At 42.6% G+C, this 13041-nt stretch overlaps 2 non-coding genes across 2 annotated transcripts; both read right to left on the bottom strand.

Moving 5' to 3' along the window:
* Positions 1–2087: 2087 nt before the first annotated feature.
* LOC141047497 (U2 spliceosomal RNA) lies at positions 2088–2287 on the bottom strand. Its single transcript, XR_012219821.1, has one exon. It is a non-coding gene; the product is annotated as a U2 spliceosomal RNA (small nuclear RNA).
* A 431-nt stretch (positions 2288–2718) lies between these two features.
* Positions 2719–2908, bottom strand: LOC141047506 (U2 spliceosomal RNA). The gene has a single exon (XR_012219826.1). It is a non-coding gene; the product is annotated as a U2 spliceosomal RNA (small nuclear RNA).
* Between the last annotated feature and the right edge of the window lie 10133 nt (positions 2909–13041).

Genomic DNA, 13041 nt, shown 5'->3' with positions numbered 1-13041 from the left:
GGTATCCGCCATAGGAAAGCACAGCTGGAGAGGCTGTGTCAGAGGGCGTGAGCCAGGTTTCAGTGATGGCGAGGAAGGAGAGTTTGTTGGTGATAAAGAGGTCATGGATAAATGATAGCTTGTTGCAGACAGAGCGTGCGTTCCATAGGGCTCCAGGTAAGGGGGTTGGGGGAGTGGGGGCTGGATGAATAGGTATGAGGTTGTCATGGTTACGAAGACATGTAGAGGATCGTGGCAGGGTGGTAGAAGTGAGTGTAGGGATGTGTTGAGGAGGGCCAGGATTTGGGGATACGTCGCCAGCAATAAGGAGTAGTAGACAGAGCATTAGAAGGTGGGAGGAGGATAGGACATGATGTGGCCGTGCATGTCTGGAGAAAAAGGATTGTATGGGGAGGAACAGTTGTGAGGAGAAGGTTAGGTGGCTGGGGAGAATGAAGTTAGAAAAAAAGTACAAATGTGCATAAGTTTACATAGAAAAAAATAGGGCATCATATGTTCAGCATAGACAAATACAAAGCAAACCAGTAGCAAACCTCAATAGGCATTTTCCAAGAATATAGCAATGTAAACAAGCCAATTAGCATAAACAGGGGTGGACAAATAGGGTGTCATATAGCCAGTATATGCCTGTGCAAAGTATGGTGGCAATAGACCCTAAAAGACATTGCCAAGCAGAAAATAGGTATAAGATAAGAGGGTATGGTCAGTGCATATTACCTCAGGGTGCGGGCAGGAGGACCCCGACACGCATTTCACGGCAGCTTTATCTGAGAAATGCACTGGCATTTATTTAAATAAGTAACAAGTTCTATGCACTAATATTTGTTTATTAGCATTTATTCAAGCATTCTCTGCATACATATATTTTGGATATTTTTGTGCGTGTTACCTCTTGATGTGGTGATTTTTTGTAGTGCCCTCACTTTTAATAACCACATTGATATTTTTATATATAATTCCTTTTAATTATATCTCAATAAAGATTATCATATTTTAGACATGGCTTCTTTTTGCTTTTTGGATGATTTATTATTGAAGCTGTCTATTTCCTAGGCTACCCTGATGTTTTGAACATTTAATAACCAACAGAGCTGCTGCACACAAATATATCCTCCCCTGTCATTGCAAACTAAGTGTTGTGTTGTACAGTGACAATCGCTATCAGCAGAAGGAATTTTTTTAACTTTGTCCCTGCCTAAACACTCTCCCTATTGAGAATGATCAGCAGCAACCTCTCCATATGCTAAGATAGGCAGAAGTAAGATGGCGGTCGGTGGTCATGGCCTTTTATAGGCACAGTGATGCCACACAAAGCCAGCCAATAACTTATGCCCTTCTCTAACATGGTGGGGGCCGCTGCCGACGTAATCGCGTTGCCCACAGTGTGCGTCCTTCATGAATGGCTGAGAATAGGAGCTGGAAAGATTGTGGGAACCACGATTTTGGCGCTCAAGTCGGCGACCACATGGCCGACCTCACGCTCTGGTCGGGTTTCGATCGGCGAAACCCGACTTTAGCAAAAGTCAGCAGATTCTAAATTTGGCCGACCCGTTTCGCTCAACTCTATTCAAAATTTAAAAGTAAATTTCAAAATTTAAAAGTTGGCAGGCCACGAGAGGGTGATAATGTTTCAAAATAGCCATCATTGAGTCAGGAATATGTTAGAAATTGAATAACTTAACTACACATAGGATACTTGAATTAAGGCGGGAAGTAATGAGGGCAAGGAGCTGCAGGCCTTGTAGCAGGTGGGTGAGCAGAAATGCATCTATCTAAAGCAACACACATTACTGCAGCTTATCACACCTGTACCTACCAAGCAGAAAAGGCCGAGATAGATCATTATTTAAATTACAGATTGAATGATTGAATACAATACAATGCCTTCCATAAAGAGGTGAATAATACTTGATGTAGCAGAGTTGGTCAAGTTAAATCAAGCCAAAGGAATTTGAAATCTGCAGCGTGGACCAAGAAAAAACTTATGCAGAGCAACCAAACTTGAAAAAAGCATTCAAATACTGCTATGAAAATACAACTTGCTTTGGTTTCAATTCAATTCAGTCTGTTTTTGGAAACCGGTTTAGAGAGAGCGCACCATCCCCGGTGATACAGCAATGACGGGGCAGTACATGGAGTGAATAGAGCAAGCTCTTTTTCCATCTTCCTGTTCTAAAAATCCATTTAATATATGGTCCCCAGATAGGGATGTATCAGATATTAAACTGATAAGAACGAGCGTGGTTCCCCCCAAATGTCTGCTGAGGCTCCCTCAGCAGAAAGCTGGGTGCTGCTGCGCAGCTGTTAAAATCTCTGGGCTGCCCATTGTGACACATGATCCAATTGTTCCATTGGCCCATTGTGACACGTGATGCAATTGTTCCGTTGGCCCATTGTGACACGTGATCCAATTGTTCCATTGGCCCATTGTGACGCGTCAAATTGTTCCATGAATAGAATACATTTTATCACAGTGTTCCATTATTTAAATTACAGATTAAATACAATACAATGCCTTCCATATAGAGGTGAATAATATTTGATGTAGCAGAGTTGGTCAAGTTAAATCAAGCCAAAGGAATTTGAAATGTGCAGCGCGGACCAAGAAAAAACTAAAGCAGAGGAACCAAAGTTGAAAAAAGCATTAAAATATTGCTTTGAAAAGACAACTTGCTTTGGTTTCAATTCAATTCAGTCTGATTTTGGAAACCGGTTTAGAGAGAGCGCACCATCCCCGAAGATACTGCAATGACGGGGCGATTCATGGAGTGAATAGAGCAAGCTCTTTTTCCATCTTCCTGTTCTAAAAATCCATTTAATATATGGTCCCCAGATAGGGGACGTATCAGCTATTAAACTGATAAGAACGAGCATGGTTCCTTCCACACAGCCCCCCTCCCCCAACTGTCTGCTGAGGCTCCCTGTTATGAGCTCATTTTCTCCTTCACCTTTGATGTCCCATGAACTCCCTCTGCTGGTGAAAGGAGGTAGTGAAATTGATTTGGATGGGAAAAACCTGTAATCTGAACAGGTGGAGTGTGATTGGACATCCGGAATCTCTGAGTGGATATAAGGCCGCCGACGCCCTGCTGGGTTGCTGGTGATCCTCTCTGCTCTGAGCTCTGGCCTCCAGTTTAGTCCTGTCTACTAAAGCTAAGTTTTTGCTCTGCTATTGTTCCATGAGATTTTGTCTGTTTACTTAGTGTTTGTGTTCAGCCAGCCCTGGTTGGGACTGGCTGAACTCCATTTTTGTCTCTGATCAGTTGATCACTTTGCTCTGTTTTCAGAATATACTTGAGTGCTAATATAGTGATTTTGAAGTCTAGTTGCCTTTCTTTCCTGTCCTATCTAGTAAGTGAGGGCCCCATCGTTTGCTCAGCCTGTCTTTCTGTCTGTGTTTGTGTTTTCATCTGTTTTCACTGTCAATACATGTTGGGGGCTGTCTATTGCTTTGGGGTCTGCTCTGGGGCAGTTTAGATTTCCCCTTTCTTTCTTTAGGTTTATTTAGTTCTCCGGCTGTGAACGAGGTGTCTAGGACCACTGTAGGAACACCCCACGGCTACTGTTAGTTGTTGTGAATAGGATCAGGGGTCTGCAATCCGCTAGCTACCAACCTCTCCGGTTCTCTGGACTTAGCTTGTATTTTTGTTTTTTCCTCCTCCGGTGACTCATTCATAACAGAATCACCAGCCATACCGCAGATTCTAGGGTACTCAATAGCAGGAAAGAATTGTAAAAAAAAAAAAAGTGTCAGAATTTTTTTTTTATGTATATTTTTTCCTCTTTTTCTCTGGGGCCATAGGAGGAATTTTCTTAATGGAGATTAAGCAATTGTCTGATCGTGTGGAGCAGCTGGCTGCTGAAGTGCAGGGAATTTCCGCCTATCTTGCTCATTCACATGCTGCTGAACCAAAGATTCCTACTCCTGATGTGTTTTTTGGGGATCGGTCTAAATTTTTGAATTTTAAGAATAATTGTAAATTATTTCTTGCCTTGAAGCCTAACTCATCAAGGAGCTCTGCGCAGCAGGTTAAAATTGTCATCTCTTTGCTGCGCGGCGATCCCCAGGATTGGGCGTTTTCTTTGACACCTGATGATCCTATTCTAACTAATGTGGATGCATTTTTTCAAGCCTTGGGGTTGTTGTATGATGAACCTAATGCTATTGATCAAGCTGAGAAAGCCCTGTTGGCATTGAGCCAGGGTCAGGATTCTGCAGTTATACTGTCAAAAATTCCAAAAGTGGGTGGTCCTTACTACCTGGAATGATGGTGCCTTGGCAGCTCTCTTTCGGAAGGGTTTGTCAGAAACCGTAAAAGATACTATGGTGGGATTTCCTGTTCCCTCTGGTCTTGACGATTCTATGTCATTAGCCATTCAGGTTGATCGGCGTTTACGTGAACGTAAAAGTACACGAGAAATGTTGCCACCAGTTGAACAAATGTCTGAACCTATGCAATGTGATAGAGTTTTGTCTAGGGCGCAACGTCAGGAGTTCAGAAGGCGTAATAAGCTGTGTTTTTTCTGTGGAGATGCCTCTCATATGATTTCTGTCTGCCCTAAACGAGAGAAACGTTTTGCACACACATTTGCTGTGGGTGGTGTTCAACCTAAGTTTCTTCTGGCAATTACTCTGATCTGCTCCCAGTCCACATTTTCCGCTAATGCTTTTGTGGATTCGGGAGCGGCTCTGAACCTGATGGACTTGGATTTTGCTAAACGTTGTGGGTTTCCTATGACACCTCTGCGGACGCCTATCCCTTTGAGGGGTATTGATGCTACTCCTTTGGCGAAGAATAAACCTCAGTTTTGGACCCAGGTGGTAATGCGGGTCGCCCCAGACCATCAAGAAAATTGCAGATTTTTGGTGTTGCATAATTTGCATGAAACCATTGTTCTGGGATTTCCCTGGTTGCAATCCATAATCCAGTTTTCGATTGGAAATCTGTGTCTGTGGTGAGTTGGGGTTGTAGGTGTGCTCTTTGTGACGCTCCTGTTTTCTCCACCTCTCCCAAGTCGCATGATGTTCCTGATTATTTGGCTGATTTTTATGATGTATTTAGTGAGAATAGGTCTGCGTCTTTGCCTCCTCATAGGAGTTATGACTGTGCAATTGAGTTGAGCCCTGGGTGTAAATTTCCCAAGGGTCGACTTTTCAATTTATCTGTACCCGAGCACGAGGCTATGCGATCCTATATTAAGGAGTCGTTGGAGAAGGGTCATATTAGACCATCCTCTTCACCCTTGGGTGCTGGGTTTTTTTTCGTGGCCAAGAAAAATGGTTCATTAAGGCCTTGTATTGACTATCGTTCCCTCAACAAAATTACTGTTAAATATCAGTATCCGTTACCCCTGATTTCTGATCTATTCTCCAGAGTTAAAGGTGCTTGCTGGTTTACCAAGCTTGACCTCAGGGGGGCGTATAATCTTATTCGCATTAAGCATGGGGATGAATGGAAGACTGAGTTTAATACTCCGGAGGGACATTTTGAGTACTTGGTGATGCCTTTTGGGCTCACTAATGCCCCTTCTGTCTTCCAGTGCTTCATGAATGATATTTTCCGGGAGCTTGTGGATAAATTTTTGATCATCTATCTGGATGAAATTTTGATCTTTTCCAGGGATTGGGACTCTCATGTGGTACATGTTCGGACTATGTTCCTGATTTTGCGGGAGCATTCCCTGTATGTTAAGGGATCGAAATGCCTTTTTGGTGTACAGAGGATTTCATTTTTGGGATTTATTTTATCTCCGTCAACTATTGAAATGGACCCGGCCAAGGTACAGGCCATTTATGATTGGGTTCAGCCCACTTATTTGAAGGCCCTCCAGAAGTTTTTGGGTTTTGCTAATTTTTATGGTAAATTTATAGCTAATTTTTCTTGTATTGCTAAACCATTGACTGATTTGACTAAGAAGGGTGCTGATGTGCTGAATTGGTCTCCAGAGGCTGTTTCTTCCTTTCAGGAGCTGAAGCAGAGGTTCACTTCTGCTCCGGTTTTGTGGCAACCTGATGTCTCACTCCCGTTTCAGGTAGAGGTGGATGCTTCTGAGATTGATGCAGGAGCTGCTTTGTCCCAAAAAGATCTAGTAACATCTAAAATGAATCCCTGTGCTTTCTTTTCCCGAAAGTTCTCCCCATCCGAACGCAACTATGATGTGGGGAATCGGGAACTGTTAGCCATGAAATGGGCATTTGAGGAGTGGAGACATTGGTTGGGGGGAGCTAAACATCAAGTCGTGGTCCTTACTGACCACAAGAATTTGATTTACCTTGAGTCGGCCAAACGCTTGAATCCTAGACAGGCTAGGTGGGGCTTGTTTTTCACACGTTTTGATTTTGTGGTCTCTTTTCTTCCGGGCACTAAGAATGTCAAGGCAGACGTCCTCTTTAAGAGTTTCTTTGCTGATTCTCCTATTGTGACCAAGCCTGCTACCATCATAGGTGAGGGGGTAGTTCTTTCTGCCATCTCGCCCGATTTGAGACGTGCCCTGGAAGAGTTTCAGGAGGACAAACCTGAGCGTTGTCCCATTGGAAAATTGTATGTTCCTGACCAGTGGAGGAAGAGAGTAATGTCTGAAGTTCATTGCTCCGCATTGGCTGGTCATCCAGGTATTTTTGGTACTAGAGATTTGGTGAGTCGGTCTTTTTGATGGCCCGCCTTGTCTCGTGATGTCAGGAATTTTGTGCAGTCCTGTGGGACTTGCTCTCGGTCTAAACCTTGTTCTCGCTTTAGTGGGTTGTTGATGCCTTTGCTGGTGCCCAGGAGGCCATGGACCCATATTTCAATAGATTTTATTTCTGATATGCCTGTCTCTCAGAGAATGACTGTTATTTGGGTGATTTGTGATAGATTCTCTAAGATGGTCCATCTTGTACCACTCCCTAAGTTGCCATCTTCCTCAGAGTTGGTGCCCTTGTTTTTGCAACAGGTGGTTCGCTTGCATGGGATTCCTGAGAACATTGTGTCTGACAGAGGAGTTCAGTTTGTTTCTAGATTTTGGAGGACTTTTTGTTCCAAGCTGGGAATGCAGTTGTCCTTCTCCTCTGCGTTTCACCCTCAGACCAATGGGCAGACGGAGAGAACAAACCAGACTTTGGAGTCGTATTTGAGATGTTTTATTTCTGCTGATCAGGATGATTGGGTTTCATTTTTGCCCTTGGCCGAATTTGCTTTAAATAATAGAGCTAGTTCTGCCACTTTGATGTCACCTTTTTTTTGTAACTTTGGGTTTCATCCTCGATTCTCTTCAGGGCAGGTGGAGTCTTCTGCCTGCCCAGGTGTTGACACTGTGGTGGAGAGAATGCACCAGATCTTGGAGCAAGTGGTGGATAAGTTGTCTCTCTCCCAGGAAAAGGCCCAGCGGTTTTCCAACCGGCATAGGATCATTGGTCCCCGGTTTAAGGTGGGTGATATGGTTTGGTTGTCATCAAAAAATATCTCTATGAAGGTGGCTTCTCCAAAGATTAAACCTAGATTTATTGGACCTTACAAGATTTTGGAGATTCTTAATCTGGTCTTTTTTCGATTGGCTCTTCCTGTTACATTCAAGATCCATAACGTGTTTCATAAGTCTCTGTTAAAGAGGTTTGTTGAGCCAGTAGTTCCTGTGGTGGCACCTCCTGACCCTTTATTGGTTGAAGGTAAGGTAGAATATGAGGTTGAGAAGAAACTGGATTCTCGTCTGGCTAGATGGAGACTCCAGTATTTGGTTAAGTGGAAGGGTTATGGCCAGGAGGATAATTCTTGGGTTTCTGCATCCGATATTCATGCCGAAAGATTGATTCGTGCTTTTCATCGGGCCCATCCTGATCGCCCTGGTGGCGTGGATGAGGGTTCGGTGACACCTCCTCAAGGGGGAGGTACTGTTATGAGTTCATTTTCTCCTTCACCTTTGATGTCCAATGAACTCCCTCTGCTGGTGAAAGGAGGTAGTGAAATTGATTTGGATGGGAAAAACCTGTCATCTGAGCAGATGGAGTGTGATTGGACATCCGGAATCTGTGAGTGGATATAAGGCCGCCGACGCCCTGTTGGGTTGCTGGTGATCCTCTCTGCTCTGAGCTCTGGCCTCCAGGTAAGTCCTGTCGACTAAGGCTAAGTTTTTGCTCTGCTATTGTTCCATGAGATTTTGTCTGTTTACTTAGTGTTTGTGTTCAGCCAGCCCTGGTTGGGACTGGCTGAACTCCATTTTTGTCTCTGATCAGTTGATCTCTTTGCTCTGTTTTCAGAATATACCTGAGTGCTGATATAGTGATTTTGAAGTCTAGTGACTTCAGGGCCTTTTCTATCAGACGTGTTGGACATTATTTTTGGCAGGGTTTTTGCGTGATTGCAGACAGTTGCTTTTCTTTCCTGTCCTATCTAGTTAGTGAGGGCCCCATCGTTTGCTCAGCCTGTCTTTCTGTCTGTGTTTGTGTTTTCATCTGTTTTCACTGTCAAAACATGTTGGGGGCTGTCTATTGCTTTGGGGTCTGCTCTGGGGCAGTTTAGATTTCCCCTTTCTTTCTTTAGGTTTATTTAGTTCTCCGGCTGTGAACGAGGTGTCTAGGACCACCGTAGGAACACCCCACGTCTACTGTTAGTTGTTGTGAATAGGATCAGGGGTCTGCAATCCGCTAGCTACCAACCTCTCCAGTTTTCTGGACTCAGCTTGTATTTTTGTTTCTTCCTCCTCCGGTGACTCATTCATAACAGCTCCCTCAGCAGACTGAAGCTGGCTGCTGCAACGCAGCTGTTAAATACTCTGGGCTGCCCATTGTGACACGTGATTCAATTGTTCCATTGGCCCATTGTGACACGTGATCCATTTGTTCCATTGGCCCATTGTGACACGTGATCCAATTGTTCCATTGGCCCATTGTGATGTGTCAAAGAGTTCCATGAATAGAATACATTCTATCACAGTGTTCCATGAATGGAACACATTCTATCTACTGCAGGCAGGCAGCGCATATAGCTGCTACAAGCCACTAGAATGCTCTCAGACAGGTGAATGTAGGCTGAACATTCATTTAACACGCCAGATAAATTGTTTCTTTTTTATTAAATTCATATAAATATACACAAATACATGTATATATATATATATATATATATATATATATTCAAAATTTAAAAGTAAATTTCAAGATTTTGAAGGTTGGCAGGCCCCAAGAGGGTGACAATATTTCAAAATAGCCATCATTGAGTCAGGAATGTGTTAGAAATTGAATAACTTAATTACACATGGGATACTTGAATTAAGGAGGGAAGTAATGAGGGCAAGGGGCTGCGGGCCTTGTAGCAGGTGGGTGTGCAGAAATGTATCTATCCAAAGTGAAACACATTACTGCAGCTTATCACACCTGTACCTACCAAGCAGCAAAGGCCGAGATAGATCATTATTTAAATTACAGATTGAATACAATACAATGCCTTCCATATAGAGGTGACTAATACTTGATGTAGCAGAGTTGGTCAAGTTAAATCAAGCCAAAGGAATTTGAAATGTGAAACGTGGACCAAGAAAAAACTAATGCAGAGCAACCAAAGTTGAGAAAAGCATTCAAATATTGCTTTGAAAAGACAACTTGTTTTGGTTTCAATTCAATTCAGTCTGTTTTTGGAAACCGGATTAGAGAGAGCGCACGATCACTAAAGATACTTTAACCCCTTCATGACCAAGCCTATTTTGACCTTAATGACCAGGCCATTTTTTGCAATTCTGACCAGTGTCCCTTTATGAGGTAATAACTCAGGAACGCTTCAATGGATCCTAGCGATTCTGAGATTGTTTTTTCGTGACATATTGGGCTTCATGTTAGTGGTAAATTTAGGTTGATAATTTTTGCGTTTATTTGTCAAAAAATCAGAAATTTGGTGAAAATTTAGAAAATTTTGCAATTTTCAAATTTTGAATTTTTATTCTGTTAAACCAGAGAGTTATGTGACACAAAATAGTTAATAAATAACATTTCCCATATGTCTACTTTACATCAGCACAATTTTGGAAACAAAATATTTTTTTGTTAGGAAGTTATAAGGGTTAAAAGTTGACCAGCGATTTCTCATTTTTACAATAAAATTTACAAAACCATTTTTTTAGGGACCACCTCACATTTGAAGTCACTTTGAGGGGTCTATATGGCAGAAAATACCCAAAAGTTACACCATTCTAAAAACTGCACCCCTCAAGCTACTCAAAACTACATTCAAGAAGATTATTAACCCTTCAGGTGTTTCACAGGAACTAAAGCAATGTGGAAAGAAAAAATGGACATTTTAATTTTTCCAATAAAAATTTTCTTTTAGCATCAATTTTTTCATTTTCACATGGGAAACAGGATAAAATGGATGCTAAAATTTGTTGGGCAATTTCTCCGGAGTACGATACCTCATATGTAGTCATAAACCACTGTTTGGGTGCACGGCACGGCTCAGAAGGGAAGGAGCGCCATTTGACTTTTTGAATGGAAAATATGCTGGAATATTTAGCGGTTGCCATGTCGTGTTTGGAGAGCCCCTGTGTGCATAAACATTGGAGCTCCTCCACAAGTGACCCCATTTTGGAAACTAGACCCCCCAAGGAACTTATCTAGATGCATAGTGATCACTTTGAACCCCCAGGTACTTCACAAATTGATCTGTAAAAAAAAACAAAACACTTTTTTTTCACAAAAATTTTCTTTTAGCCTCAGTTTTTTCATTTTCACATGGGCAACAGGATAAAATGGATCCTAAAATTTGTTGAGCAATTTCTCCTGAGTGCACAGATACCTCATATGAGGTCATAAACCACTGTTTGGGTGCACGGCATGGCCCGGAAGGCAAGGAGCACCATTTGACTTTTTGAATGGAAAATTAGCTCCAATCGTTATCGGACACCATGTCGCATTTGGAGAGCCCCTGTGCACCTAAACATTGGAGCTCCCCCACAAGTGACCCCATTTTGGAAACTAGACCCCCTAAGGAACTTATCTAGATGTGTAGGGAGCACTTTGAACCCCCAAGTGCTTCACAAAAGTTTATAACACAGAGCAGTGAAAATAAAAAATAATTTTTTTTCCTCAAAAATGATTTTTAGCACACTATTTTTAATTTTCACAAGGCTAACAGGAGAAATTGGACCATAAATCTTGTTGTCCAGTTTGTCCTGAGTACGCTGGTACCCCATATGTGGGGGGGAACCACTGTTTGGGCACATGGCAGGGCTCAGAAGGGAAGGAGCGCCATTTGACTTTTTAAAATGCAAATTACTTCCAATCGTTAGCGGACACCATGTTGTGTTTGGAGAGCCACTGTGTGCCTAAACATTGGAGCTCCCCCCACAAATGACCCCATTTTGGAAACTAGACCCCCTAAGGAACTTATCTAGATGTGTAGTGAGCACCTTGAACCCTCAAGTGCTTCACAAAAGTTTATGACGCAGAGCCGTGAAAATAAAAAAAAATTTTTTTCCCTCAAAAAATTATTTTTTAGTGCGCAATTTTTTATTTTCACAAGGGTACCAGGATAAATTAGACCCCAAAATTTGTTGTCCAGTTTGTCCTGAGTACGCTGGTACCCCACATGTGGGGGGGAACCACTGTTTGGGCACACGTTGGGGCTCGGAAGGGAAGTAGTGACATTTTGAAATGCTGACTTTGATGGAATGGTCTGCGGGTGTCATGTTACATTTGCAGAGCCCCTGATGTACCTAAACTGTGGAACCCCCCCACAAGTGACCCAATTTTGGAGACTAGACCCCCCAAGGAACTTATCTAGATGTGTGGTGAGCACCTTGAACCCCCAAGCGCTTCACAGAAGTTTATAACGCAGAGCCGTGAAAATAAAAAATATTTTTTTTTCCACAAAAAAAAATGATTTTTAGCCAGCAATTTTTTTTCACAGGGGTAGCAGGATAAATTGGCCCCAAAAGTTGTTGTCCAGTTTGTTCTGAGTACGCTGATACCTCATATGTGGGTGGGGACCACTGTTTGGGTACACGTCGGGGCTCGGAAGGGAAGTAGTGACATTATGAAATGCTGACTTTGATGGAATGGTCTGCGGGCATCATGTTACATTTGCAGAACCCCTGATGTACCTAAACTGTGGAACCCCCCACAAGTGACCCCATTTTGGAAACTAGACCCCCCAAGGAACTTATCTAGATGTGTGGTGAGCACCTTGAACCCCCAAGTGCTTCACAGAAGTTTATAACGCAGAGCAGTGAAAATAAAAAATATTTTTTTTTCCTCAAAAAAAATGATTTTTAGCTAGCAATTTTTTTTTTCACAAGGGTAGCAGGATAAATTGGACCCCAAAAGTTGTTTTCCAGTTTGTCCTGAGTACGCTGATACCCCATATGTGGGGGATGACCACTGTTTGGGTACACGTCGGGGCTCGGAAGGGAAGTAGTGACATTATGAAATGCTGACTTTGATGGAATGGTCTGCGGGCATCATGTTACATTTGCAGAACCCCTGATGTACCTAAACTGTGGAACCCCCCCACAAGTGACCCCATTTTGGAAACTAGACCCCCTAAGGAACTTATCTAGATGTGTGGTAAGCACCTTGAACCCCCAAGTGCTTCACAGAAGTTTAGAACGCAGAGACGTGAAAATAAAAAATATTTTTTTTTCCTCAAAAAAAATGATTTTTAGCCAGCAATTTTTTTTTTCACAAGGGTAGCAGGATAAATTGGACCCCAAAAGTTGTTGTACAGTTTGTCCTGAGTACGCTGGTGCCCCATATATGGGGGGGAACTATTGTTTGGGCACACGTAAGGGCTCGGAATGGAAGTAGTGGCATTTTGAAATGCAGACTTTGATGGAATGGTCTGCGGTCGTCATTACGTTTGCAGAGCCCCTGATGTGCCTAAACAATAGAAACCCCCCACAAGTGACCCCATTTTGGAAACTAGACCTCCCAAGTAACTTATCTAGATGCCTGGTGAGCACTTTGGACCCCCAAGTGCTTCACAGAAGTTTATAACGCAGAGACGTGAAAATTATAAAAAAAAATTTTTCCACAAAAATATTTTTTTAGCCCCCAAATTTTTATTTTCCCAAGGGTAC

This window comes from Dendrobates tinctorius, unplaced genomic scaffold (genome assembly GCF_039654945.1).
Source record: "Dendrobates tinctorius isolate UK_male_01 unplaced genomic scaffold, ASM3965494v1 ptg000127l, whole genome shotgun sequence".
Lineage (NCBI taxonomy): Eukaryota > Metazoa > Chordata > Amphibia > Anura > Dendrobatidae > Dendrobates > Dendrobates tinctorius.
The sequence above is the reverse complement of the archived record's forward strand: the minus strand, read 5'-3'. Positions and strand labels throughout refer to the sequence as shown.